Source organism: Amphibalanus amphitrite, unplaced genomic scaffold, assembly GCF_019059575.1.
Source record: "Amphibalanus amphitrite isolate SeventyFive unplaced genomic scaffold, NRLGWU_Aamphi_draft 000249F_arrow, whole genome shotgun sequence".
In the NCBI taxonomy this organism is placed as follows: Eukaryota; Metazoa; Arthropoda; class Thecostraca; order Balanomorpha; family Balanidae; genus Amphibalanus; species Amphibalanus amphitrite.
Genome location: NW_024881744.1, coordinates 404,835 through 432,784, shown reverse-complemented (window position 1 = coordinate 432,784; position 27,950 = coordinate 404,835). Strand labels below are relative to the sequence as shown.

At 47.0% G+C, this 27,950-nt stretch overlaps 1 protein-coding gene across 3 annotated transcripts in view; it reads right to left on the bottom strand.

Annotated features, from left to right (window-relative positions):
• The window catches only part of LOC122386395 (early nodulin-like protein 2), a 125,064-nt gene that overhangs the window by 53,865 nt on the left and 43,249 nt on the right, over positions 1-27,950 (bottom strand). The gene's annotated exons all lie outside the window — the stretch shown is intronic.

Here is a 27,950-nt window from a genome sequence, read left to right as displayed (position 1 = left end):
GTGATTGCAAACTTTTCTGAGGTAGGGTCACCAAACCGCCTCTGGTGACCTGACCTGAGGTCAGATCAACTCAAAATTTTCAGACATGTTGCGTAGAAGCCTTTTAGGAAAGGTCAGAAAATTTGAGCTTCCTAGCTCAACGCGTTTGGGAGAAATAACCAAAAAACCTCAGGGGGGGGCTCCTGAGGCCCCCCCCGCCAGGAATAGGGTTAAGTACTGTGGTTTCAAAGCACAAAAGTGATAGAACGAAGCTGATATCTCTAGTATTTTCCGAATTTAGTATTTTCCCATAGGCTTAACATTACGACGAAATGACCTCTTACTGACCTCAGGTCAGTGACCTCAAAAAACCCGAACTATATGTTATACAACTCGGTGAACTTAGCACATCTTGAAGGTTTGAAGGAAATCAGTCCAAAACTGTGAGTGGGACAGGTGCAAAAAGAAAATTGAAATTTGACCATGACCTTGTACCGGTTTTTCTGACCTGGTGACCTGACCCAAGGTCACCCGGACCTCAAATTGTCAGGTCATATTTAAAAAGGTTGCCTTATAGGCTGTGCAAAATTTGGCGGCGCTGCGTGCCGCCGTTTTTACGCTATCTTCGAAAAACCTTAGGGGGGGTTGCAACGAACCCCCCTGCCAGGGCGAGGGCTAGTAAACTTGGGTTCATGTGCTGACCCTTGGTGACCTGACGTGTGACCTGACCTGGTATGACCAGTGACCTCTAATAGCAGCATATGTGCTAGACAACTGACGCCCTATCGCTGATTTTCGACAAAATGCGTTTTACTCGGTGCTATTGCGCTTTCCCTAGAAGACCCGTGAACGGTCAAACATTTTATCTAAGACCTGACCTGTGACGTCATCGGTGACCCCGAGGTCAATGAAATTTGCTTTCCCTGGACAAATTTGACAGGGCTCTCGAAAGCCGTTTGAACTTTACGGATCCGTCCAGTAGTTTCGGATACGAGGGGGGGGGGCAAAAAAATGCCCCCTCCCCAAACGCTCGGAAGGTGGCCGGGAGGCCCACCGTCTGCCGGGTTAAGATTAAGGTCAACTTTCGGGTCAAGGCCAGGTCAAAGATCAAATTCTGGGGTTTTGCATGATGAGGCTTACGGACAGCGGAATCGATAGCTCCTGCTTGAAACTCACCAAAAATGACCTCAAAGGCCTAATGAAGGTACCATGTGCCGGTATACGGGTCATACTAAGCACGGGTCAAGGTCAGGTCAGGTCACGAAAGGTCACGGTTTTCACTTTTTGACACATGGGCATGCGACACATGTTTTATGGCTTATTTTTTCACGCCAAAACAGATGGTCATGGTTATATGTGACCCAAAGTCACTGTCCTTGTCATCAGCAAGCAGAAAAAAATATTTATACTATACATTACCAAGTGAGAACTTAGAACAAAATCTTTTTTTTTTTCAACTTTATATTTTTGATATAAAAATGCACTTTTCTAGGCGAGCTTTGTCCCAGAAATCTAATGCTGCCATTTGTTTTCACATGCGATGTTCAGAAGTGCCTAAAACTCACGAAAATGCTTATGACGTCACTCATGCCCTATACATCAGTGTTCGCCACGGGCTGACAAATTCTAGCCCAGCCCAGCCCAGGCCCATGGGTTCACAGCCCGGCCCAGCCCGAGCCCGTTTACGGTAAAGGCGTCAAAGCCCAGCCTGGCCCAGCCCGTCAAAAATGAATGAATTAAACATTATGGAATGAACGAAACAATCTCTTGAGAGCAGCATGCACAAATGCATACTAAACGTGCATGCTTTATTAACTTGTTCTTCAGTCTTGCACACTGCACAATAATAAGATAGTTATGGTTTTTGCCTCAGTCGTGATTCGTGAACTCCTCCACTTCAGTTCATTTTCAAGTTTTCATGGCCCAGCCCGTTCACAGCCCATCAATCCTTCATATTTGAGGGCCCAGCCCAGCCCGTAGCCCAGCTCAGCCCATAGCCCATTGGGCTGGCCCGGCCCATGGCGAACACTGCTATACATGTTGGAGCTATTTTTTACAATTTGGGGGTCGAAAATCAAGATAGAAAGTTGAAATTTGGGACATCTAATGTTCTAACAGAGCTCTATATTATATATTCCGTTTTTTTTTTAAATAAAAAAATATTAGATTTATGAGAAAAGCGAGATAGCCATTTAACCCTCGCCGGCCGAGGGGGGGCGGGCGGGTGCCGCCCCCCCCCCATAGGGTTTTTTCGCGATAGCTCCGAACACGCTGGCGAGAGAGAGCTAAAACTTGGCATACCTGACCTTTGATCCAAGCCGCATCTTTTGACACCAACCGCATTTTTGGGTCAGGTCAGGTCACTGACCTATGACGTCATAAGTGAACCTCTGCACGGTCTTCAGATGTCGCAACTTCGCAACGCCCTCACTGCCAGAGGAGATGTCACAGGGAAATGAAACTTGCAGGATCTAGTATCCATTATGAGTCTCACAACTTGTATATCTCGGATTTTTCCTAAAGGTCATATGAGGTCAGGTCATTTTCGTGACCTCACCATTATAAGTCAATGGGGAAAAATTCAAACTGCTATTCTGGCGCCGGGAACGATCTCCAACTATCTCAAGCACACATAAACGTGATTTGATGCACTCCTTGCAAGGTTAGATGCGTCACTTTTGCAATGTTGACCTTGCGTGACGTCATTTATGACGTCATCAAGGTCATATTAGTTTTTCGTCAATAACTCTTGATCAAATTGAGCTAGCGAGTCGAGAAAGCCACCAATGGACTCAGGAAGACCTGCCGAATCGAATGATATGCGACATGACCTCTTTCGACCAACTTCGTGACCTGGGGGTGCTGACCTGACCTTGACCTGAGGTCAACACCCCAAGTTGACCTGACCCGGACAAAAAGTATATCATTCGACGCGCCTGAGCGAGGCGAACACGATGCTGCCAAAATCGCGGCTCTGCGGCCATTTTTTGCGAAGTTATTCACCAAAAACTGAACCGTACTCTGGGGCACTTGACCTGACCTCAGAGGTCACCGGTTGACCTAGGACCTTAAAATCGGGTACCAATCTCTGCGTTTCGTAACGGCGCACACGCTCGTTTTTTCCGCAACGCGCTAGCTCCACCAGGGGCGAAACGGCGAGGGGGGTCGTACCCGCCCCCCCCCCTCGGCCGGCGCGTATGTAGAAAACCAATAGGTCCGGCGAGGGTTAACCCGCGAGTTGCGGGGGGGGCGTTTAACGCCCCCACTTTTTTCGCCGGGCCATAGTATAAAAACGGTGCGCCGCAGGCGCGCCAAATTTTGGATATCTGTAGGACATTGACTGAAGTTTATTGTGACAAAGTTTCAAAAAAATCGGTCGGAAAATTTTTGAGATATCGAGGTTTTAGTGACGTCATGATTTCTGAGTTTTCGACCAAAAACGGCATATGTTCAAAAAATCATATAAATCACAGAATAGACATACAGACATGTCGTAAACGCCATTAGACTGCCAATACCATGAACAATCAAATGGCTATCTTCGATTCACTATGCAACAGTCATTTTGTTCCTGAGTAACGACCGATTGTTTTGGACTCATTGGGTCCCATTATAACCGAAATGGGCATTTGTTTTGATCTGAAAATGTTTTTCCGGTTTCCAGAGACGATTTTCTATTTTTGGCCCCGAAATTCGGTTTTTGGCCCACCGTGTCCGGTGTAATTGAGTAATCGACTCGCGTCAACTTTCATCGCCTTTCCTATGCCACAAGCTTTCGAATGATATCCGGTTTTGCATATTTGCGGGTAAAAATAACGTCATAAATCTATGTTAAAGTAAGAAAATGTTGAAATTTTGTAAAAATTTGACATTTTTTCGATTTCATTTCAAAATAGCGGAAAAAATAAAGGCCCTATCCAAATTATGAGCCCAGTTCCTTGAAGAGCATTCAATTTCCGCTCAGAAGGTACTATTTTAGTGCATTTTATAGGTTTACTGTGGCGTCCAGATTGACTCACTTGAAAAACGGGCCCCCAGCCATTTCCATGACAATATGTGTTCAGTGCATAAAGAATCATTCTAACAAATGGAGGTACAGATCAAGATTCTGAGCGACAGGACTGCTCAAAAGTAAGTTCCTGTGTGTGACCCGAGGTCACAAGGGGTCAACAACATGACCTCAGTTGACCCCTCGTTGACCCTATGGCGTTAACATACGTTATCAGGTTAATGCTATGTGATATGACCTAGGATATGTGTTTAGGTTAACTCAATCTGGACGCCACAGGAATCCGATAAAATGCACTAAAAAGATACCTTCCGAACAAAAATTGAGTGCTCTTTAAGGAACTGGGCTCAGAATTTGGATAGGTCGTTTAGTTTTTCCTCTATTTTGAAATGAAATCGAAAAAATGTCAAATTTTTACAAAATTTCAACATTTTCTTACTTTAACATAGATTTATGACGTTATTTTTACACGCAAATATGCAAAACTGGATATCATTCGAAAGCTTGTGGCATAGGAAAGGCGATGAAAGTTACCTCGAGCCGATTACTCAATTACATCGGACACGGTGAGCCAAAAACCGAATTTCGGGGCCAAAAATCGAAAATCGTCTCTGAAAACCGGAAAAGCATTTTCAGATCAAAACTAATGCCCATTTCGGTTATAATAGGACCCAATGAATAAGAAAAATTCGGTCGCTTTCCAGGAACAGAAAATGTTTCATTTTTTGTTGCATAGTATTATTGATTATCGTTTCTCATTTTCCAAAATGTTGAACTGAATCTTGGTAATTTCTCGTGACTACTTCACGACCATGATACATGCATTTCTTAAATTGAGCTTTTTGAGCCAAACACGTACACATATGATAAAATGAATGTCACCATCGTGTTCTACGCCCCAAATTGCCCATAAAACATGTGTCACAGGCTGGGAATATCAGTTTTGATTTTCGGGGACATGTGCCTACCCGGTTGACCTGACCTTGACCCTGACCTATGCTTGACTAACCCCTACATGGAGCTGACACTCTTGTAGGCCTTATATGATGGATTGTGCACCGTTTTGACAGAGTTTATGACGAGGGGCGCCCATTGCGAAGTCTTGAAATTCATGCTACTGAAAGCCCGATTTCAAGTGTTTGACCTGACCTTGACCCGACCTGTGACCTCAAAATTCAACTTTTAAGTACTCATCTGAAGCGTCTCGTCGCGTTCTTTCGTTTGCCGCCTCGTGCGTTTCGCTGCGCCTATTGGTTCTCGAGTTATGGGCTGGGGGCGATTAACGCCCCCCCCCCCCAGCAAACGGTGGGTGGCGAAATACCCCAGCAACTGCCGGGTAAAAGAAGATGCAAAGTTGATGCATCCCCCTAAGGTTTTTCGCGAATAACTCGCGTAAAAAGTGGCCGATCGCGACAATACTTTCAATACCCTCGCATTGATCAATTTTACACCTACCCTGAAAATTTCATGACCCTGATCCAAATGACCTTTGACCTGTGACCTCTTTTCCGAGACCATGTTTGGCCGGAATCGCGATTCCGCGTATGTCGGCTCGCATTAGCCGCGCGTTTGCAAGCTTTTCGTGGTTTAAAACACTCAAACATGTGATTCGATGTTGCTTCCATACATTAGGGTGGGTGTCAAGGTAACCTGAAGGTCAGGTCAGGTCATTGACCTTTGGTGACCTCGGGTGACCTCGGTTCACTTTTTCGAGTTTTACACGTTTCTAAGCTAGTTTTTGGAGCTGAAGTCGAATTGAGCAACCATTTGAACATTTACGAAGTAGTTTTGGTGCCTTCGTAACATGATACAAAGCTGTCAGAGGCGGTTGACACGTATTACGAATACCCGTCACAACCCCTACCGGTTGACCTGACCTGACCTGCCCCGACCTGGTCTAAATGCTTAAAGACATCATCTCTGATCAAAACTAACACGATATTCGTGATAGAGTGCCGTGCAAAAGTCACTTTGGAGTGGACCCAGATTGCACGTGCGCACGTGCAGGGTGCCGCTTCCAGATGTCAGGAACGGCTGGGCCAATTGCCTTCGTGATCAGCACCCCGGAAAATCACATAGCAGCCACACTTTACGACTTTCTAACAGGTCCCCATTTTCCCGGTTTTCGGGTCATTGACCTGACCTGGAAGGTCACCCGATGACCTAGGACCTTAAAATTGGGTATCATCGGCTTCCTCTCGTGACGGGCAACACGCTCGTTTTTTCCGCGAAGCTCTAGCTCGATCAGGGGCCAAACGCGAGGGGGGGGGGGGGGGGTCTTACCAACGAAGGATGTGCCGTCGAAGGACGCAAAATGGCCTGTGCCGGCGAGGGTTAAACCCTTGATTGTTGGCGATTTTTTTAACATTTACCCTTTTTGGACGAAAAAAGCCATGTAGTCACATCAATATAATCAATATATCTAAAAAAGTTTTGAAAAATTCGCATAAATTTGTCAGACGTCAAATTGATGAGGGAGAAGGTATACGAAGTTTCAAGTTGATAGCGTAAGTGGCTCGTGGGTTATTCATAAAAAACGGAGGGGGGTCGGATCCGACCCCCCCCCCCCCACCCCAGGCGGTCGCGGGCTAACCGGTCACTAACGGTGTGCCAAATTTGGAGGCAATTGGCCCAGCCGTTCCTGACATCTGGAAGCGGCACCCTGCACGTGCGCACGTGCAATCTGGGTCCACTCCAAAGTGACTTTTGCACGGCACTCTACCAACCGGTGCCTAACCGCGTACCAAATTTGAGCGCAATCGGCCCAGCTGTTCTCGAGATCTGGAAGCGCCCCTGCACGTGCGCACGTAGTAGCACCCTAAACGTAACACATGATAATGCATTGCCTGGAGGGTGCCTACCTACTTGCCAAGTTTCAGCAAAATCGCCCTACTGTTAACCCGCGCACCGACGGGGGTCTGCGCCACCTTAGTACCGACGGGGGGGGGGCGGATGACCGCCCCCCCTGAGATCTCGAGAACGAAGCAAGATAGCGACAAGCGGTAAACGGCATCGGATACGCACGGACAAGGTCTACAATTTTTACTAAGGTCATTTTCAGGTCAGGTCAAAGATGACGTCACAGGGGTCGAAAAAGTCAAAATGGCGGCGCTAGATATGGAGAGGGTTTTTCTCGAATAACTTCGGAGTAGTCAAGATAGGAACAAACTAAGGGCATCATCGTGATCCTCTCGTCAATCCGCATCGAATGATATATATGTTGACCTCGAAAGGTCAAGGTCAAAGGTTGACCTCAGGTCACGTGACCTCGAGGTCATCATGTATATCATTCGATGCGTCTTGACGAGCTGAACACAATGAGACCATCCGCGCGGCTGTATCTTGTTCCTGTAAGGAGTTATTGGCAAAAAACCTTTGGTGACCTTTGATGACGTCACATGACCTTACAGCTGCCCAACAGCAAAACAGACCTCAAGGTAGTGAAGGTTGATCGTATGTGAAGTCATGTATGGTATATTGGGCCATTCCGACCCGTTTTAGTGGTAAAAACAGGGAGTTGATTTTTCCCCCATTGACTTATAATGGGGAGGTCGCGAAATTGACCTGACCTTAGGTCACCGACATCAAAATTCCGAGATATACAAATTGTAGCTACTAATGACCTAATAACATCCTGCGACTTTCAAAGGCCTTTGACATCTACTGTAGCTCTGGCACGGTGACAAAGTTGCAAAAAAGTGACTTGAGGTTGGGTCATTCAAAGTGACCTGGTGACCTGACCTTAAAAGTTAGGAGGTTCAAACTTGCACACCCTGTGTAAAATTGATGAGAGAATAGTCATACCAAATTTCGCGGCGCTACGCGCCGCGGTTTTCCCGCTATCCGCGAAAAACCTCAGGGGGGGCGGATATCCGCCCCCCCCCCCCGTCGGTGCGCGGGTTAAAGGTATTGTGCCAGCTTTCCTGGACCGTATGGAGTTAATGACCCAGATAAGGAGAACCGGATTTTTAGAACTTAGCTCTACGTTCAAAACTCATGGAAACGTCTTAAATTCTTCAAATTTTAAGTACCCCAGTGCGAAATTCGCCCCGACGGGTTGTCGGTCGTACCCCAACCACATTTCACACCACTATGAATAATAAATGCACACACTGAAATCGCTATTACCGATAGGCTCATCCAATCAAGTTTCGATAAACCCGTTCATCATCATCTCCTGCGGTTTCGAACACGCCTGTTAGGTGGTGCGGTAGACCGCGCCCAAAGCCAGGGCCCCGGTAACGTGAGGTAGCCGAGTCGGGGCAGCGTGCGCTGACCCAAGCCGGGGCCGCGCGTCCTCCCGGTGTCATGTGATAGCCCGGGGCTGCCCGGGGATGCGGTAGACCGCGCCCAAAGCCGCGGCCCCGGCTTGGGTCAGCGCACGCTGCCCCGACTCGGCTACCTCACGTTACCGGGGCCCTGGCTTTGAGCGCGGTCTACCGCAGGTGGCTTCTGCTCATACTTTGTGGTACGGTGGTGGTGCGTCGGGCCGCGCGCTCTGACTTCGGCCAAGAAAAATGCGTCAGCTGATCATTGTCATTTCTGCCACTTTCATGTGGTGAGATGGGGACATAACTTTAGAGACGGCTGTTTCATATAAATTATTTCACATAAAATAATATTTCAAACCATAAATTAATGTTCGACAGCCAAATTAACCCGCGAGTTGCTGGGGGGGGGGGGCGTTAAACGCCCCACTTTTTTTGCCGGGCCATAGCATAAAAACGGCGCGCCGCAGGCGCGCCAAATTTTGGCTACCTGTAGAGAATTGATTGAAGTTTATTGTGACAAAGTTTAAAAAAAATCGATCAGAAAATTTTTGAGATATCGAGGTTTTAGTGACGTCATGATTTCTGAGTTTTCGACCAAAAACGGCATACTCGTATGTTCAAAAAATCATATAAAATCACAGAATAGACATACAGACGTGCCGTAAAGGCCATTAGACTGTTGATACCATGAACAATCAAATGGTAATCTTCGATTATTGATTATTGTTCCGCATTTTCCAAAATCTTGAACTGAATCTTGGCAATTTCTCGTGACTACTTCACGACCATGATACATGCATTTCTTGAATTGAACTTTTTGACCCAAACACGTACATATATGATAAAATGAATGTCACCATCGTGTTCTACGCCCCAAATTACCCATAAAACATGTGTCAGAGGCTGCGAATATCAGTTTTGATTTTCGGGGATATGTGCCTACCCGGTTGACCTGACCTTGACCCTGACCTATGCTTGACTGACCCCGACATGGAGCTGACATTCTTGTAGGCCTTATATGATGGATTGTGCACCGTTTTGACAGAGTTTATGACGAGAGGAGCCCATTGCGAAGTCCTGAAGTCCATGCTACTGAAAGCCCGATTTCAGGTGTTTGACCTGACCTTGACCTGACCTGTGACCTCAAAATTTAACTTTAAAGTACTCATCTGAAGCGTCTCGTCGCGTTCTTTCGTTTGCCGCCTCGTGCGTTTCGCTGCGCCTATTGGTTCTCGAGTTATCGGCTGGGGGCGCTAGGGGCGTTTAACGCCCTCCCCCCAGCAAACGGTGGGTGGCGGAATACCCCAGCAACTGCCGGGTTAAAGAAACAATTCCAATACAGGCTTACAGTTTAAATTCGACATTGTGTTGTCTACGATTAGACAGCTGATAACTCATGGGAAATCATTGGAAGGTGGCACACTACCTTTAACGCCACGGCCAGACCCCTTGAGACCCTAATTTTTCGCGATCATTTTTGAACGCGTGGAAGAATTTCAACCAAGTTCAGGACATGGCCGTTTCAAGACCTGCCAAAACTTTTACAATTTAGATATTTTGTCGCCATTTCAATATTTCAGGCACTTCTCATTGACTCGTAATGTTAAAGGTAGTGTGCCACCTTTGAAAGATTTCCCATTCTATTTTTCCTAGGATAAGAAGCTTCTGTTTTTACCTAATATCGCAAAAAAAACCAAAAATGGGCCCGGAATAGTGTTTTTTTTTGCCTAAAAGTTTATCGGTTTTTCGATATGTATAACAACTGTAGTGGGCTGAACTGCAAACAGGCGTCGGCAACAAACGCGAATGCGGCGCACATGTGACAATAAGCAAAGGTCATCATAGAGTTACGACGTACGGGAATGAGTTATCAGCTGTCTAATTGTAGACATCACAATGTCTGACTAAACTGTAAGCCTGTATTGCTATTGTTTCTTTAATTTGGCTGTCGTACATTAATTTATAGTTTGAAATATGATTTTATGTAAAATAATTGATATAAAGCAGCCGTTTCTTAAATTATGACCCCATTTCACCACACGAAAGTGGCAGAAATGACAATGATCAGCTGACGCATTTTTCTTGGCCGAAGTCACAGCGCGCGGCCCGACGCACCACCACCGCACCACAAAGTATGAGCAGAAGCCGCGCCCAAAGCCAGGGCCCCGGTAACGTGAGGTAGCCGAGTCGGGGCAGCGTGCGCTGACCCAAGCCGGGGCCGCGGCTTTGGGCGCGGTCTACCGCATCCCCGCGGGCAGCCCCGGGCTATCACATGACACCGGGAGGACGCGCGGCCCCGGCTTGGGTCAGCGCACGCTACCCCGACTCGGCTACCTCACATTACCGGGGCCCTGGCTTTGGGTGCGGTCTACCGCACCACCTAACAGGCGTGTTCGAAACCGCAGGAGATGATGATGAACGGGTTTATCGAAACTTGATTGTATGAGCCTATCGGTAATAGCGATTTTGGTGTGTGCATTTATTGTTCATAGTGGTGTGAAATGTGGTTGGGGTACGACCGACAACCCGTCGGGGCGAATTTCGCACTGGGGTACTCAAAATTTGAAGAATTTAACCCGCGCACCGACGGGGGGGGGGCGGATATCCGCCCCCCTGAGGTTTTTCGCGGATAGCGGGAAAACCGCGGCGCGTAGCGCCGCGAAATTTGGTATGACTATTCTCTCATCAATTTTACACAGGGTGTGCAAGTTTGAACCTCCTAACTTTTAAGGTCAGGTCACCAGGTTACTTTGAATGACCCAACCTCAAGTCACTTTTTTGCAACTTTGTCACCGTGCCAGAGCTACAGTAGATGTCGGAGGCCTTTGAAAATCGCAGGATGTTATTAGGTCATTAGTAGCTACAATTTGTATATCTCGGAATTTTGATGTCGGTGACCTAAGGTCAGGTCAATTTCGCGACCTCCCCATTATAAGTCAATGGGGGAAAATCAACTCCCTGTTTTTACCACTAAAACGGGTCGGAATGGCCCCATATACCATACATGACTTCACATACGATCAACCTTCACTACCTTGAGGTCTGTTTTGCTGTTGGGCAGCTGTAAGGTCATGTGACGTCATCAAAGGTCACCAAAGGTTTTTTTGCCAATAACTCCTTACAGGAACAAGATACAGCCGCGCGGATGGTCTCATTGTGTTCAGCTCGTCAAGACGCATCGAATGATATACATGATGACCTCGAGGTCACGTGACCTGAGGTCAACCTTTGACCTTGACCTTTCGAGGTCAACATATATATCATTCGATGCGGATTGACGAGAGGATCACGATGATGCCCTTAGTTTGTTCCTATCTTGACTACTTCGAAAGTTATTCGAGAAAAACCCTCTCCATATCTAGCGCCGCCATTTTGACTTTTTCGACCCCTGTGACGTCATCTTTGACCTGACCTGAAAATGACCTTAGTAAAAATTGTAGACCTTGTCCGTGCGTATCCGATGCCGTTTACCGCTTGTCGCTATCTTGCTTCGTTCTCGAGATCTCAGGGGGGGGGGCGGTCATCCGCCCCCCCCCCCGTCGGTACTAAGGTGGCGCAGACCCCCGTCGGTGCGCGGGTTAAGACGTTTCCATGAGTTTTGAAGGTATGGATGAGTTCTAAAAATCCGGTTCTCCTTATCCGGGTCAAAAGCTGGCACACTACCTTTAACCCGCGCCCTGGTGGGGTCTGTTTCTAACGCGACCTGGTGGGGGGGGGGGGTATTTTTTGCCCCCCCTCGTATCTCCGAAACTACTGGACGGATCTGCAAAATTCAAACGGCGTTCGAAAGGCCTGTCAAATTTGTCGAAGGAAACCAAATTTCATTGACCTCGGGGTCACCGATGACGTCGCAGGTCAGGTCAAAGATGAAATGTTTCACCGTTCACGGGTCTGCTAGGGAATGCGCTATAACACCGAGGAAAACGCATTTTGTCGATAATCAGCGATAGGGCGTCAGTTGCCTAGTAGATATGTTGCTATTAGAGGTCACTGACAATACCAGGTCAGATCACAGGTCAGGTCACCAAGGGTCACAGGTCAGGTCACATGAGCCCAACTTTACTAAGGTTGTGTGATGCATGTTTTATGGCCAATTTTTCATTTCCAACTCAATGGTGTTGGTTAAAAGACTATCAGGTACGGCTTAAGTCACTTTCTGATGAAGTTCAGGTCAAGGTCAGGTCAAGGTCAGGCCAAAAAAGGTCAAATTTTAAAGTTGATAGTTTTGCATAAAATGGATATTGATTCGATGCAGCTCGTCACGGGGAGTCTAATGGTGGTCTTTGTTTTGCGCTACGGGGTCTAGAATTGCTAAATATTGAGTTTGAAAATTTGACGTCATCAATTTTGAACAGTTTTTTCGCTATAACTTCGCCAAAAAAAAGAGGTATCAATCTCGAATTTGGTATGTGGATAGAAGGTGGTAAGGACTATCACATATATTCGGGTTTTGCGAAATTCAAAAAACTTTTTGGATTTTTCTATTATTATTTAAAAAAAAAATTGATTTTGGGGGTCCAAATCCAAAAATTTCAAAAATCCGAGATAGCAGTTTTGTAGCCCTGTTGATTCTACAGCTTTTCTGTTCTTATCATTTTTCTGTATATGCAAAGCTATAGGCCTGGCAGCTCTTCCCGCGAAACCCTTTTTTGGGTCGAAAACGGCAGAACATGACGTCACTCTGGCGTCATTTCCGGCCAACCTGTCATAGCCTTTGAAAAAAATTTTGGTTACAATGTGTAAAATTGATGTCCGGGAGGGTACTGAAAGTTTGGTGACGATTGGCGCAGCGGTTCTGGAGATATATCGAAAAGTCTGGAGGGGGGGCAAAAAATAGCCCCCCCCCCCACCAGGTCGCGGGTTAAATTTCGAGCAAGATTTTCACCCGGTGTGTAGAGGCTATCACCAGTCAGTCTGTGATACGTTATGACGTCACAGCTAAGCCCCGCCTCTGTGGTCTTGGCCTGCGGCGGTTTCGGGCCGTCGCGCGGTCACTCGCGCTGTGGCGGGGAGCGGGGACGGTCGAGCGGCGCGGAAAGCCGGCGGAGTTGTGCGTAACGTCTTTTCTGACAGTGCCCAAAGAGCGACATGATGACTGAGGAGCCATAAATGCTCAACCCTCGCATGTGTAGGGGGGGGGATCGGATGGACCCCCCCCCCCATGGTTTTTCGCGAATAACTCGCGTAAAAAGCGGACGATCGCGACGAAACTTTAAGTACCTTCGCATTGATCAATTTTACACCTAAACCGAAAATTTCATGTTCCTGACCCAAATGACCTTTGACCTGTGACCTCTTTTCCGAGACCATGTTTGGCCGGAATCGCGATTCGGCGTAGGTCGGCTCGCATTAGCCGCGCGTATGCAGTCTTTTCGTGGTTTCAAACGTTTAAACATGGGATATGATGTTGCTCCCATGCATTAGGGTGGGTGTCAAGGTCACTTGAATTTTAGGTCAGGTCATTAACCTTTGATGACCTCGGTTCACTTTTTTCGAGTTTTACATGTTTCTAGGCTAGTTTTTGGAGCTGAATTCGAATTTAGCAACCATTTGAACATTTACGAAGTAGTTTTGGTGCCTTCGTAACATGTTACGAAGCTTTCAGATGCGGTTGACACGTACTACGAATACCCGTCACGACGCCTACTGGTTGACCTGACCTGACCTGACCCGACCTGGTCTAAATGCTTAAAGACATTATCTGTGATCAAAACTAACACGATATTCGTGATCAGCACCCCGAAAAACCCCTTAGCAGCCACACTTTACGACTTTCTAATAGGTCCCGATTTTCCCGACTTTGGATCATTGACCTGACCTGGAAGGTCAACCAATGACCTAGGACCTTAAATTTGGGTATCATCGGCTTCCTCTCGCCACGGGCAACACGCTCGTTTTTTCCGCAAAGCTCTAGCTCGATCAGGGGCCAAACGGCAAGGGGGGGTCCAACCGACCCCCCCCCCTACACATTAGAAGCTGGCCAACGCCGCACACATGCGAGGGTCAATGCGCATTGCTTGTACAAGGCTGATATTATGTTCTCGCATATTTGTTTTATTTTTATAAGCTGCAAATGACGGGCAGATGGCATATACCTGACACAAGGTTAGGAAATATTCACCTGTATTTAAAGCCTATAACGTTGCAGATAATGCGATAATGGGATGTTGGATGTCATCAAGTAATTAGCTGCTGATTTGTACATCGCTATGCACCCATTGACCAACGCAATAATAAGTTAATTGCCTTCGCTTCACATCATAGGGCTCGCTCGTATTTCACCAAACAGATATCCTCCATCGAAAATCGTATTTGTTAGGAATCGTTAACGTTTGTTCGAAGCACGACTGAGTAGTAGGTTGAGGAGTGATGGTCCTCTTGGTCCTATATATAAGAGTCAACAAGACAAGAGCCTAACATTTACTTGACCGTCTGCTGCAATTGATTCATAGCACTTGAAGCGTCAGCGAAATTCACAGTCCTTTACAGATGGGGCATTCCACGATAGATCGTACCACTTTTTTCCAGTTTGACACCCTCATCTCTCGGAATTTGACGAAAATTGGTCTCAGGGGTAATCAGGGGCTCTGCATCTACCTGTAACAATTTCAGGCTTATCAGATAAGTATTTTTTGAGTTATGGCGTATAACATTTTTTTGGATCTTGCTTTGCAGCGCTAAGTTTGGCGGGCTGTAACTCTAAGACGGATTATTCTAATGCCAAATGTTAGATAACATTGAACTTGCAATGAAACAGTGATTAATATGTATTTTTGAAATTTCGAAAAATACGCTATTTTTGATATATGACATATCGAGTTTTCTTTCATTTGTATTTTTTGGACTTTGGGACCAAATTTTTTTGAATTTTTATTTCTTTAAAAAAAATATTTAGCTCATTGTTAAGGAGTGTGCAAAAAATAGGAAGGTGTTCTTTCTATAAATGTATTTATTTCACGTCACGATAACGGTTTCGAATAGTGATTTTGGGAGGGGAGCTTACAAATGGCCGTTAGGCGGCACGGGCGGACATCGAGAGCAGCGCCTCTATCGGTCACTAGGGAAAGCTGGGCTGTAGGCGCCGATATACCGGCTGAGTTGTCACACGTTGAATAGGTTTATAGCCATCCGTCTTGTGAAAAAGTTGAACTTTTGCCTTTAATATTTCTACAGGCAATTTTAGAAGTGTCTTCACATGGATTACAAAACCGTTTAGAATATTGTATTCACTTCAAGCCTTCCCTATTGTTCTTGATAATGCGGGAACTATTTCTAATTAGTGTTTCTAGCTTAGTAAAAGAACATACTTTACAAACGATGAAAAAAACATAAATGGAAGATTTTAAATGCAATTTTCTCTAACAATTAATGGTAAATTCTCTACATATCAAGTAAAAGGTGCATGCTATTTGATAATTTAAAGTTCTTGGGGCCAGTTGTTTTCTTCTTTTCTTACGTCGCCCCAATGGCCGCAAATACACTTTTGATAACGCCTATCGCGTGGTAAAGCTGCCTAGTGACATCACGGGTTACTGAAATTTCAATTGAAGTCTTAGTCATCTGAAAAAATGAAAAGAGGGTTCATCCAACCCTCTTTCCTATAAGCGCGAGAGTGAAAAAGGCTGTTTGGTTCAGGGCTGGTAAAAAGCGCCGATTCGCTGATAATATCGGAGCCAGAACAATAGCTGTACAAGCGACTTAGGGAGCCAGAAATAAGCGTTTCAACGCAAGTATGCATGTGCAGGATAACTGCTAAGTTTTGTATCATATGTTCATTTTATTTCTACGACAAACCTCAAAATACAAGATGCCTGAGCACGAATATTTAATTAGTAACAGCATTCAATTTCCCAATGAGGTCTTATGCGCAATGTTTGTCTACAAAGTACAAAGCTGGTAGCCTATTCAGAATAGCTGTAAATGCTTACCGCGAACAGCGTCAGCATCCATCACCGAAGAGCCATCAGTCGATTTCCAGCTTTAACACTACGGAGAATAGGGCTCCGTAACTTTTATCAGTTGATGAGGACCTAGTGTTGAGCGAACGGGGAGCCACAGAGCCTTCTACCATTGGCGGTTCACTGTATTACCGACTAGTTTAGAACACAAATAATGATATTCAAGTGGCCTTTTCAAGAAGTCTCGTGCAGGATTGCGGCACGGGCAAACTGTACATTTCATGGTATTTCAATGTTGGTTGTTTTTCGGTTGGATTTGAAGTTGCTCCTCTTCTGTATAGTACATCTCAATCTCATAGCAATATCATAGACCACCTATCTCAATATTTTAAGCTGATCAAGCTGTGGAGCTAGACATAAATATGGCGCTTGTTTTTATTTTGAAGATGCATACGGATACCTAACTCAAGTGGCTAACGATACTCATTTATTTGCCAACCAACCAAGGTTAGCATATTTGTTACTAAATTAAATTAAATTTTGTATATCAAGATATGTTCCTCTTCTGCATGTTTTTCTTTTTGGTACGTCATACTCAAAATATGCCTATATAAGCAATCCTGATTTGTATTTCAGGCATTTTGTAACTAAAATTAATATTAGACTTTCACTTATAATGCCTTTGTGTTTCAGTTCTCAGCTTAGGACATCATCAATTCAAGCATGTGTATCTCAGATGAAGCAGACAATGACCAGCCTGCGGAAGATCTATGCTAGTGGGCGAGATGATGAAATTTCCTCTGTTGGTGAGTCAGTATTATATTTTTTTGTCAACAACATTCATTGCCTTACATGCATTTGTGCCTTACATTTCTGTCACCAACCAGCTTAAACAAAAGTAGAAGAAATTATATACCTACATTCTTTTGCTGTGTTTGACACCAGCTGATGTCCCAAAATCAGGATACATCAGTGAGCTATAAGTAAAACTAAAATAGTTACTGATGGATTTTAAGGTGTTCCTGAAAAAGGACGTTGTTCACCGCACTTTCAAGCCTTTTCTGTTACGAGTGTTAGGAGCCACTTTTCATGGCCAAAAATTTGGTCAGAGCCACCAAAACCATTTTTACCAGCCCTGGTTTGGTTCTGACATTGTTTTGGACGCCAATGACCATAGCTGTCCGAGATAAAAGTTACAGGACGCATACATGGTGTCCTCCAGAGGTCTCACAACTTATATATCTGGGAATTTTTGAAGGTCACATGAGTCACGTGACATCACTGTTATAAGTCAATGGGGAAATATAAAATATGTTATTTTGGCGCCGATAATGATCTAAAACTATCTCACGTACATGGTATCGTGATTTCATGCACTCCTTGCAAAGTCCAATGCTTCACTTTTGCATTGTTAACCTTACGTGACGTCATTTATGACGTCACTAGGGTCGTACGAGTTTTTCGTCAATAACTCCCGATCAAATTGTGCTAGAGAGTCGGGAAAGCCACCATTGGACTCGGGAAGACCTTTCCGAATCGAATGATATGCCATATGATACCCTTTGCCCAGCTTCGTGACCTGAGGGGCTCTGACCTGACCTTGACCCGAGGTCAACTACTTAACCCTCGCCCGCACATGGGGGGGTGGTTGCCACCCCCCCCCAGGTAGTCTTTCTGCTCTGCACTCAACATTTTTAGAGCTAGAAGGCTGATTTTTCGTATAGCTGCTTCTCTATCCTTTCTTGATGTCCACTGAAAATTTCAAGTTTCTGTGATTTTTGGTTTCGGAGATATGACCTTGTTTTTCAGGTCATGTCATGACCCAAATGGCCAATTCTCGACATCTTGCGTTGGCTATGGGCCTTGTGAGCTTTTGACACCTTGATTTCGGCCTTTTTTACCAGTCTTACCTCCCACCTATCATGGAACATGTTGTTCGACGATGTACAGATGTCAAGGTCAAGGTCAAGGTCAACCTAGGTCATCTAAGATAATTGCGTTTTAGGCAAGCGGAATTTACTTTTTGTGAAGTTTTTTGACTGCATTTTTTGGTAAAAGCTTCTCAGATCATGATTTCATGTAATATGGACACGTAAACAATCGGTGCACACATCAGTATACACACAGACACACACAGACATACAAACACATATAATTGACCTTGACCTAACTTGACCTGAAATGACCTCAGCAGCAAAAACCTGGTCGGGTAGTGTGAGAAAGAGGTTCTAGCTGGCTTGGCACCAGAAAACGGCATCGTCATCGGTATATGATAAGCAGCGCACTTGATATCAAACGGTGACCCAAAACAGCAACATTTTTTAGTTTGACCTGACCTGGAAGGTCAATGACTGACCTGAGAAGGTAAAACTGGGTATCATTGGATTCGTCTCTTCCCAAAGAATCTTTTTGGTCTTTACCGCTAAGCTCTATCTCCAACAGGAACGAAATGGCGAGGGGGGGGGTGGCAACCCCCCCCCCATGTGCGTTCTAGGATGGGAAAATGGCATGTGCGGGCGAGGGTTAAGTTGACCTCACCCTAACAAAAAGTATACCATTCGACGCACCTGAGCTAGGCGAACACAATGATGCTAAAATCGCGGCTCTGCGGCCATTTTTTGCGAAGTTATTTACTAAAAACCGAACCCGTAACTTCAGTCACTTGACCTGACCTCAGACGCTACCGGTTAACCTGAGACCTTAAAATTGGGTACCAATCGCTGCGACTTGTAACGGCACTTACGTTCGTTTTTTTCCGCGAGGCTCTACCTCTATTAGAAGCAAAACGGCGTGCTGGGGTCGTATCAACCCCTCCGAAACCCATTTTGTTTGCGGGAAAATGAGGAACTTATAGAAAGAACACCTTTCCAATTTTTTGCATGTCGATTTGCAATGACATGAAGTTTATTTTGAAGAAATAAAAATGTGAAAAAATTTTGGTCCCAAAAGTCATTAGAGGCAAATGAAAAAGATTAAGGTTTTTGTTCAACAATCAAAATTTTTCTTTAGAATTTTTAAAAAGTAATATCAATTTTTGGTTCATCGCAAGCTTAGTGTTGTTTCCCGTTTGTTGGTTGCATAACCCGTTCTTGACTTATAGGCCATCAAACTCACCGTTACAAACCGAAGTTAAAAAAATGTAATGCAATATAACTCAAAAAGTTTTGATCTGAGAAGTCTGATATTTTGCCAGGCGTCTTTGGGGCCTATGATTACCCCTAGGACCGATTTTCATTAAAATCTGAGAGATGAGGGTGACGGGCCTGGTACGATCTATCGTGGAATGCCCCAGATGGCAGGGGTGTCGTTTGTACAGAGGTCGCTGATGGGCACGGGTCAGTACCGCAGTCGTGGGCGGAGCCTAATGTCATATGACGTATGAAAGCCTCTATGCAGGATGGAAAAAACAGTTAACATTACGAGTCAATGACAAGTGCCACAAATATTTAACCCGCGCCCCGTAGGGGGGGGGGGCCGAAACGGCCCCTCCCTGTCCTTTTCCGTCGATATCTCCTAAACGGCTGGAGATATCGCCACTAAACTTTCAGAACCCCTCCGGGCATCAATTTTACACATTGTGACCAAAAAAATCCAGATGCTATGACAGGTCGGCCACAAATGACGTCAGAATGACGTCATGTTCTGTCATTTTCGACCGTAAAAAGACCTTCGCGAGAAGACCTGTCAGGCCTACAGCTTTGAAGATACAGAAAAATGATCAAGACATAAAAGGTGTAAAATTGACAGGGCTACAAAACTGTTATCTCGGATATTTGAGATTTTTGATTTTTGACCCCCAAAAACCAAAAAAGCATTTTTTTATATATTAGCCGAAAAATCAAAAAAAGTTTTTTGACCGGAATATATGTGATAATACCTATCGTCTTCTATATACATATCGATACCTCGTTTTTTGGCCAAGTTATAGCGAAAAAAAACTGTTAAGAAATGATGACGTCAAATTGTCAAACTCAATTTTTGGCAATTCTAGACCTTTTAGAGCAGAACAAAGACCACCATGACACTCCCCGTGACGAGCTGCATCGAATCGATACCCATTTTATGCAAAAATTTCAACTTTGAAATTTGACCTAATTTGACCTGACCTTGACCTGACCTTCACCAAAACGTGACCTAAGCTGGCCTCAAAGGCTGCCTAACCCACATAATCGCATTTGTCATGTAAAATGGACCATAAGACATGTATCACACCACACTTTCATATTGTGACCCCCGGTGACCTGACCTCGCTGTGACCTGACCTGGTATCAGTGACCTCAGATAGCAAAGTATGTGTTTGACGAACAATGTACCATCGATGGTTTTCAATAAATTGTTGCCCGTTCTCGTGGGTTCACTCAAGACGTGATTCTCACTCAAAACTTGTTTATTGTATCCGAACATACAGATATAAGCATGGCCGTTCCGATCGTCGCCATATTGCCATCCACCATTCCGTCACAGCTGTTTCCGATTCTCCCACTCCTAACCGGCGACCAATCACAGGCCACAGGGCCGCATAGACTCGCCTCGACGAACACACAGCGCCATCTGTCTCAGCTGCGGTACATCTAGATTCGCAAATCCGTCGCCAGTTGTCAGCACCGATCGGAGGCCTAGGTCTGACAGCCAACAATACCCCCGGCCACATAAGTTGACGACCCGTCAACAAAACTGTCAGACAACATAACGTAGCGTAGAAAAAAAAAATCACACGATGTCCCTGCATGTTATTACTTTACACCCGTATCTGACCGACTCAACAATTAACCTGAGGGAAACAGTGAGTCATAGACTGCTGTTTTCAATGCACCGCTCTGCTACTCGGATCTAATATGGGCTCACTCACATGTGCACTTATGAATTAGCACATATCACAGCCAGTAAATACCACTGCCTTAACCATTCCTGGAGATCGACTGAGATACTGTGATCCAGATAAGCTCTGCTGTCAGCTCTGACATCATTCTCCTACATCTATTATGAAACGAAAACAAATCTTATGCATGTAGCACACACTGAAATCTTAAATCTAATCCAGCACGTAATCAGCCAGATGACGAGGCATACGTCTATCTCTGCCTGAGCGCCGTAAGGGTGGGTTAGCATCCGTCACCCCACTCGTGTCAGCACTGTCATTTTGCACGGGGAGGGCGTCAGTCGGGTCAACAACAACATGGTCTGTCGACGCCGTGTCACCGTCTGTCTGCACATCTGATGTCCCGTCTCCTGTGAATTCATCAGTCTGTCTGTCAGTTACCCGAACATCAGCGTGCCGTGTCACAGGAAGGGTCAGGTCGGTTTCCCGAGGACGGTTCAAAACACGGTTACGTTGATACTCGCGGCCTGCATCTGCTGGTATCGGATCTGGGCGCGCCCTGTCACGTCGGCGAGTCTCCACTGGTCTCACAGACTTATCATCTCGCGCCGCGTGCCGAGACTCATCACCTCTCGCCGAGTGCCTCTGTGGGACGGTCGGGGTAGACACACACAACTTCAAACGATTGTGGTGGACAACTTTCGAAGCACCACCCGCTCCTTCCTTGCCAATCCTATACGTCCAGCCCCTCCTTTTCTCGAGAACTCTGTACGGACCTTCCCACCTCCAAGAAAGTTTCGGCGTCTCTCCTCTCTTGAAGACCTGTTTACGAAGCCATACTCTGTCATCAACCTCGAATACCGATTCAACTAAACGAGAATCATGAAGAACCTTACTCTTCTCATGAGCTGAAACGCTAGCATCACGAATCAACTGATCAGTACTGTCAATAGTCTCCTGGAGCCTTTTCACGTATGCCAGAATGTCCGGTTCACTTGACTGATCCGGCGCGACCTGGGCTCCCTCTCCAAACATCCGGTCCACAGGCAGCTTTACCTGGCGTCCGAACACAGCTTCATAGGGCGACATCCCTATGGAGTCATGTACATTGGCGTTCATTGACAACACAGCAGGGCCCAAACAAGTAGGCCACGCCTTTGGATGGTCAGCACACATCTTGGCGACAGCTGCCATCAGAACACGATGACTGCGTTCCGAATAGCTGTTGCCCTCGGGATGATACCCACTGGTCGTACTGCTGTGAATACCCAGCAGACTGTACAGCTCGGTCATCACTTTACCCGTCAGGTTACGACCTTGGTCGCTGTGAATAGCACGAGGAATACCGAAAACAGAAATCACGTTTTCCATCAGTGCCTGAGCAATGGTACGTGCCTCCTGATTTGGCAACGGAAATGCCCATGAGAACCTGGTAAAGGAATCAATGCACGTCAGTACGTACTTATATCCGTCCGGTTCACTCGCTGGCAGAGGTCCAACCAAATCAATGTCCAACCGATCCATGAATCCTTCGGACTGCAATGACCCCATGGGAGCCTCTGACCCTCTGGGTGCGTCTCTCCTTTTCTCACACACCTCACACTGTTGACAAAACCCCCTCACCTCGGACTGAATGCCCGGCCAGAAGAATCGCTGTCGAACCAGCTTCTCTAACCGGTCTGCACCTTGGTGTCCTCCACCATAGCCACAGTGAAGTGCCTCCAGGATCTCACGACGAAGGTGTTGTGGAACAACCATCTGCAAACAAGTAGGTGCTCCCCTTACTGTCTGCGTCCGTCTGTACAAAACAGGATGTTCCTCACCACGCACCACGAGCCGCCGCCACTCTCTCAGTAACCGTATGGCGCCCTCTGATCTCAGGTGCTTCTCGCGCGGACGAACGCGTTTGCGTTTCCACGCCTTGAGCTCCAGAATTCCAGCATCTCTGTCCTGCTCCTGTGAAAGCTGCTGAATGGTCATGCCCTGAATGCTACTTTCATTCACATTCTGCTCGGTCTCCGATGTCACAGCACGCAACACCGGTGTCCCATGGAACTCATCAGTCACTGGTCCAGATCCTCCCACGTCTGCATCCTGTGACGTCACTGGGACCCGAATCCATCGATACGTCACACCATCTGAACAATCCGACTCCTCTGGATGCGGATATCTAGACAAAGCGTCCCCATTTTTGTGCAAAACTCCCTTCCTATGTCTCGTCACAAAATCCAGCTCTGAAAGTATCAGCAGCCATCTGGCGATCTGGCCCTCTGGGTTTTTGAAATTAAACAACCACTGAAGTGCTGCGTGATCTGTCCTCAAAACGAACCTAGCTCCCACCAAGAACTGGTGGAAATGCTGCACTGCCCAAACTACAGCTAGCAATTCACGCTTTGTGACTGCATACTGCCGCTCTGCCTTCGTCAGCGGACGACTAGCATACGCGATCACCCGATCGTTCTGCGTTAGACAAGCCCCGATCGCTACACCACTGGCATCTGTGTCTAGTATAAACGACGGAGCGCCCTTCTCAAACGACGGATGCGCCAGCACAGGTGGCGACGCTAAAGCAGCTTTCAAAGCCTGAAAGGCTTCAGCTGTCTGTGACGTCCATACAAACGGCACACCCTTCTCGGTCAATCTGGTCAGCGGCTTAGCCAACTCAGCAAATCTGGGAATAAACTTTCGAACATATGAAGCTAGCCCCAGAAATGATCTGACCTGCTTTACTGTAGTTGGTTGTGGCCAATCTCGGATGAGACGCGTCTTCTCGGGATCACACGCGACTCCCTCAGAACTGACCAGAAATCCAAGGAACTTCACCTCCCTCTGACACAGACGAATCTTCCGGAGCGAAAGAGTAAAGCCAGCGTCCTGTAAACACTGGAATATAGCACGAAGGTTCGATTTCATCTCACTCATGTCCTCGGCCAAAACGAGGATATCATCGAAATACTGAACATAAACATCCACACTAACACCAGATAATGCCAGTGCCACAGCACGATTGAAACTGTGAGGCAATCCCTGAAGTCCATAAGGGCAAGACTGATATTCAAATAAACCGAACTCTGTTGTGACTGTTGTTTTAGCACGATCAGCTACATGAAGCGGCATCTGATGATAGGCCTGCGCCAAATCAAGCGATGTGAACAGTTTAGCTCCCGAAAGTTTCCGCAAACACGACTCAATATGTGGAATGACTTGCACACAAGGAGTAGTGATGCGATTCAGACGCCTGTAATCACCACAGATACGAACGTCCTTACTGTGCGGCTTGGAGACGACGACGAGAGGACTCGCCCACTCCGACTCAGGTACAGGCCGAACAACTCCACTGTCAACCAACCGACTCAGCTGCTCAGCCACCTTCCCCTTCATGTGACCCGGCACAGGTCTGTAGTTCTGAAAAATAGGTCTGTGGTCACCAGTCGGTATGCAATGCTCAGCAATGCTCGTCCTACCCAATCCTGTAAACACCTCCTTGTACTCAGTCAGGATCTGTTTGAAGTCACTCCTGTCCTGCGTGGTCAGATGTTCAGTCACCCTGTCCAGGTCCTTGTCAAAGTCAGACAGGTCTGAGGGGTTTGGATGACCCACCCCTTGCACAGCCTCATCTCCTACTACCTGAACATTGGCAATATGTGTCCCCTTATACACTTTCACATCATCAGCTGACACATTAGACACACGAATGGGAACACAATAATCATCAACCTTAACAGCTAACCGAGCCACACAAACGCCTAACTTGTCTTCAGCAGGACGCTCTGGCTCCAACAAACACGTCTGACCCTGCAAACGTCGCTCACGTACCTCACCACTAAACAACATCTCAGTCCGAGCCTTCACCACAACTGTGTCAGTCACCACCACACGAGACACATGGTACTGATCTCTCATGGGTGAACACCGCAGTGGGACAGTCACCGTTCTGACATGAAGCAAACCTGTGCTCATGTCGATCTTTGCCCCCAGCTGAGTGAGAAGCCTAGCTCCAATCAAACAATCTTCATACAACTTACGTGACACAAGTACAGTTACTTTTTGGACACACTTGGCAATCTCTATATCTAGCACAGCACAACCTACAATATCTGCATCACTTCCATCCGCTAACTTAACTTTACTGTCCAAGGGATACGTAGGTGTACCCTGGGGCAGGCAATCCAACTTAACTAATGTTTCATCAGCCCCTGTATCGATAAGAGCACCGACTACCTTATCACCTACTTTTACTTTCAGGTACCTCCCCCCTGGTTCAGGCTTCTTAGAGTCCTCTTCACACCCATGACCCACTACTAGAGGCTCTGTGTAGCGGGTCGTGTCTCGTTTTTTTCATTGCACATGGGACTCAGGTGACCCACTCTGCCACACGTTCCACACCTGTCATTCTTAAACACACAGGATCTTCGAAAGTGTCCCTCACCTCCGCATGTGAAACACTGGGCCCCTCTCCTACCTCGTGGCTGCCTCTGGAACTGACCAGCAGATGTCACCCGTGGGGGTTGACGCTGCTGCCACCTCCCTGCGAACTGTCCTCGCTGTCCTCCTCGCTGACCATGCGGTGGTGGGCGACCAAAGCCGCCACGAGAGCCATGCTGCTGCTGATGGCCCGCTGATCTCTCAGGATGCCCATCTGCTCGCTGACCTTCCACCACACGACTCACAACCTGCTCAGGCTGTTGAGGACGCATCACTCGGATTTGATGTGCCCGCTCGAGTCCTTGTACGACCTTGACTGCCTCTTTCAGGTTTTGACAGTCACGCTTGATCACTTCTTCTGCGAACGCCACAGGTAGTTGCCTTTGAAGATGTAGCATTACCATCTGATCTACTTCTTCCTGTTTGGTAATATATTTCGCCCATCTCCGCATCTGTTGGACCATGACGAGTACGCTACCCTTATAGGTAATTGCATCGATTTCTTGACTGGCCGTTAGAGAGGTCGGTTTTCCACCCAACAGGGCCTGGACTGCTGTGTCGACCTCATTAAGGTCTGTGGCTCCAGTGTCTCTTACGCAGTCCCGTACGTCGCCTGTCACAAAAAATCGGAGATTTGACGCCTGCTTCTCCCGGTTCCATTTTCTCCCTTCCGCGTAACATACGTAATCCTCGAGCCACTCTATCCAATCCTTGGCTGTCACGCCAGTAAACTTATCGAGTGAAATGTCCTTCTCTGCCATCTTGCGTATATCAATCTGTGCCACGTGTTGACTTGCGGCAATCACGGTTTCCAGTAAAAGTCCGTCCGTACCACGAGAATCACTCTCCCATCTTGAGCACCGCTGCCACCACTGTTGCCCGTTCTCGTGGGTTCACTCAAGACGTGATTCTCACTCAAAACTTGTTTATTGTATCCGAACATACAGATATAAGCATGGCCGTTCCGATCGTCGCCATATTGCCATCCACCATTCCGTCACAGCTGTTTCCGATTCTCCCACTCCTAACCGGCGACCAATCACAGGCCACAGGGCCGCATAGACTCGCCTCGACGAACACACAGCGCCATCTGTCTCAGCTGCGGTACATCTAGATTCGCAAATCCGTCGCCAGTTGTCAGCACCGATCGGAGGCCTAGGTCTGACAGCCAACAAAATTACCAATTTACTCGATTTCACAACACATTTCTTGAAATACCTGTGAACGGTGAAAATCCGACATTTGACCTGACCTGTGACGTCATCAGTTTGACCTAGGTCAAGGAAATTTGGTCACAAGGTAGTTCCCGGGTGGGACTATCGAACACCGTTTGAATTTTGAAAATCGGCCGGTAAATTTCCGAGATCTTAGGGGGGGGGGGGGGGGGGGGGGCGAAACGGCCCCTCCCCTACGGGTGGTAGGGTCCGCCGATAGCCCTACGGGGCGCGGGTTTAGTGACAACAAAATGTGTCACCGTTCCGTGCTTCTATCCTCAGGATACAGAAATCCTTCTCCTCCACGCCGCAACCCCCCTCCGGGCTGGACAGGCAACTTTATCTCATGCGGGCTGCTTCCTTGGAGCGGCACCGCTGCTCCCGAGGGAGCGCACCCCTTAGCCGGGTGCAGTGAGTGCCTTGGGGCTGGGTGGCCTGTCCTCTGGACGGGCTCAGCCCCGGCGACTCACTAGGGTGCCTGCCCAGACCAATGTCTCCCCCTTTATCCTATCATCCTCCCGGCTCTGAAATGGTCTTGCCAGACCGAAAGGGCCTAACCCAACAAAACAAAAAACAAAACAAACAAAACAACAAAATGTATTTGAAGGAAAAGTTTCGGCAGGTCTTGAAACGGCTATTTCCTAAATATGGTTGAAATTATTCCATGCATTTAAAAATAATCACGAAAAATTAGGGTCTCAAGGGGTCTGGCGCGCCGGCGGTGCACCGCCTTATATAGGGGGCTGGGCGCCCCCCGACCAATCAGCGGCCGCCACGTCACCTACGTCACCTGCCGGCCGGGACTGCAGGCTGCAGCGCCGGCGCACGCTGCCGGCGGCCGATACGAACGGCCGCCGCTCCCCAACAGTAGTGATTGCCGAGTTATTGTAATGGGAACAAATGTGACACCTCTCCTTGTTGCATTTGGCACGTGCAGTGGGGGTGACCCACGTGCATCGAGAATAACCGATGTTAGGTAGAAGGAATGCAGCTACCCTACAGAAACTACCACAACTCAATCGCCTCAGCGGTTGCTGAGATATGGGCCTCTTAAAATCGTCACTTCAGCATAATAGCTTGAGCACCCTTTGCTTTTCACGTGGCACGTGCCACGACGGTCACCTAGATGCATCCACAATAGTCAATTGCCAGGTAGAAGGGATGGGGCTACCCAACAAAAAAGACCGCAGGCCAATCGGCCCAGCGGTTGCTGAGTTATAAGCCTCTCAAAAGCGTCACAGGACGGGCCGGGCCAGGCCGCTCATACTGAGATTTTTCCGCGTTATATAGAAAAGACTCGCTTCGCACTTCGCGCTCGCTCGTAATTGGCAGTTA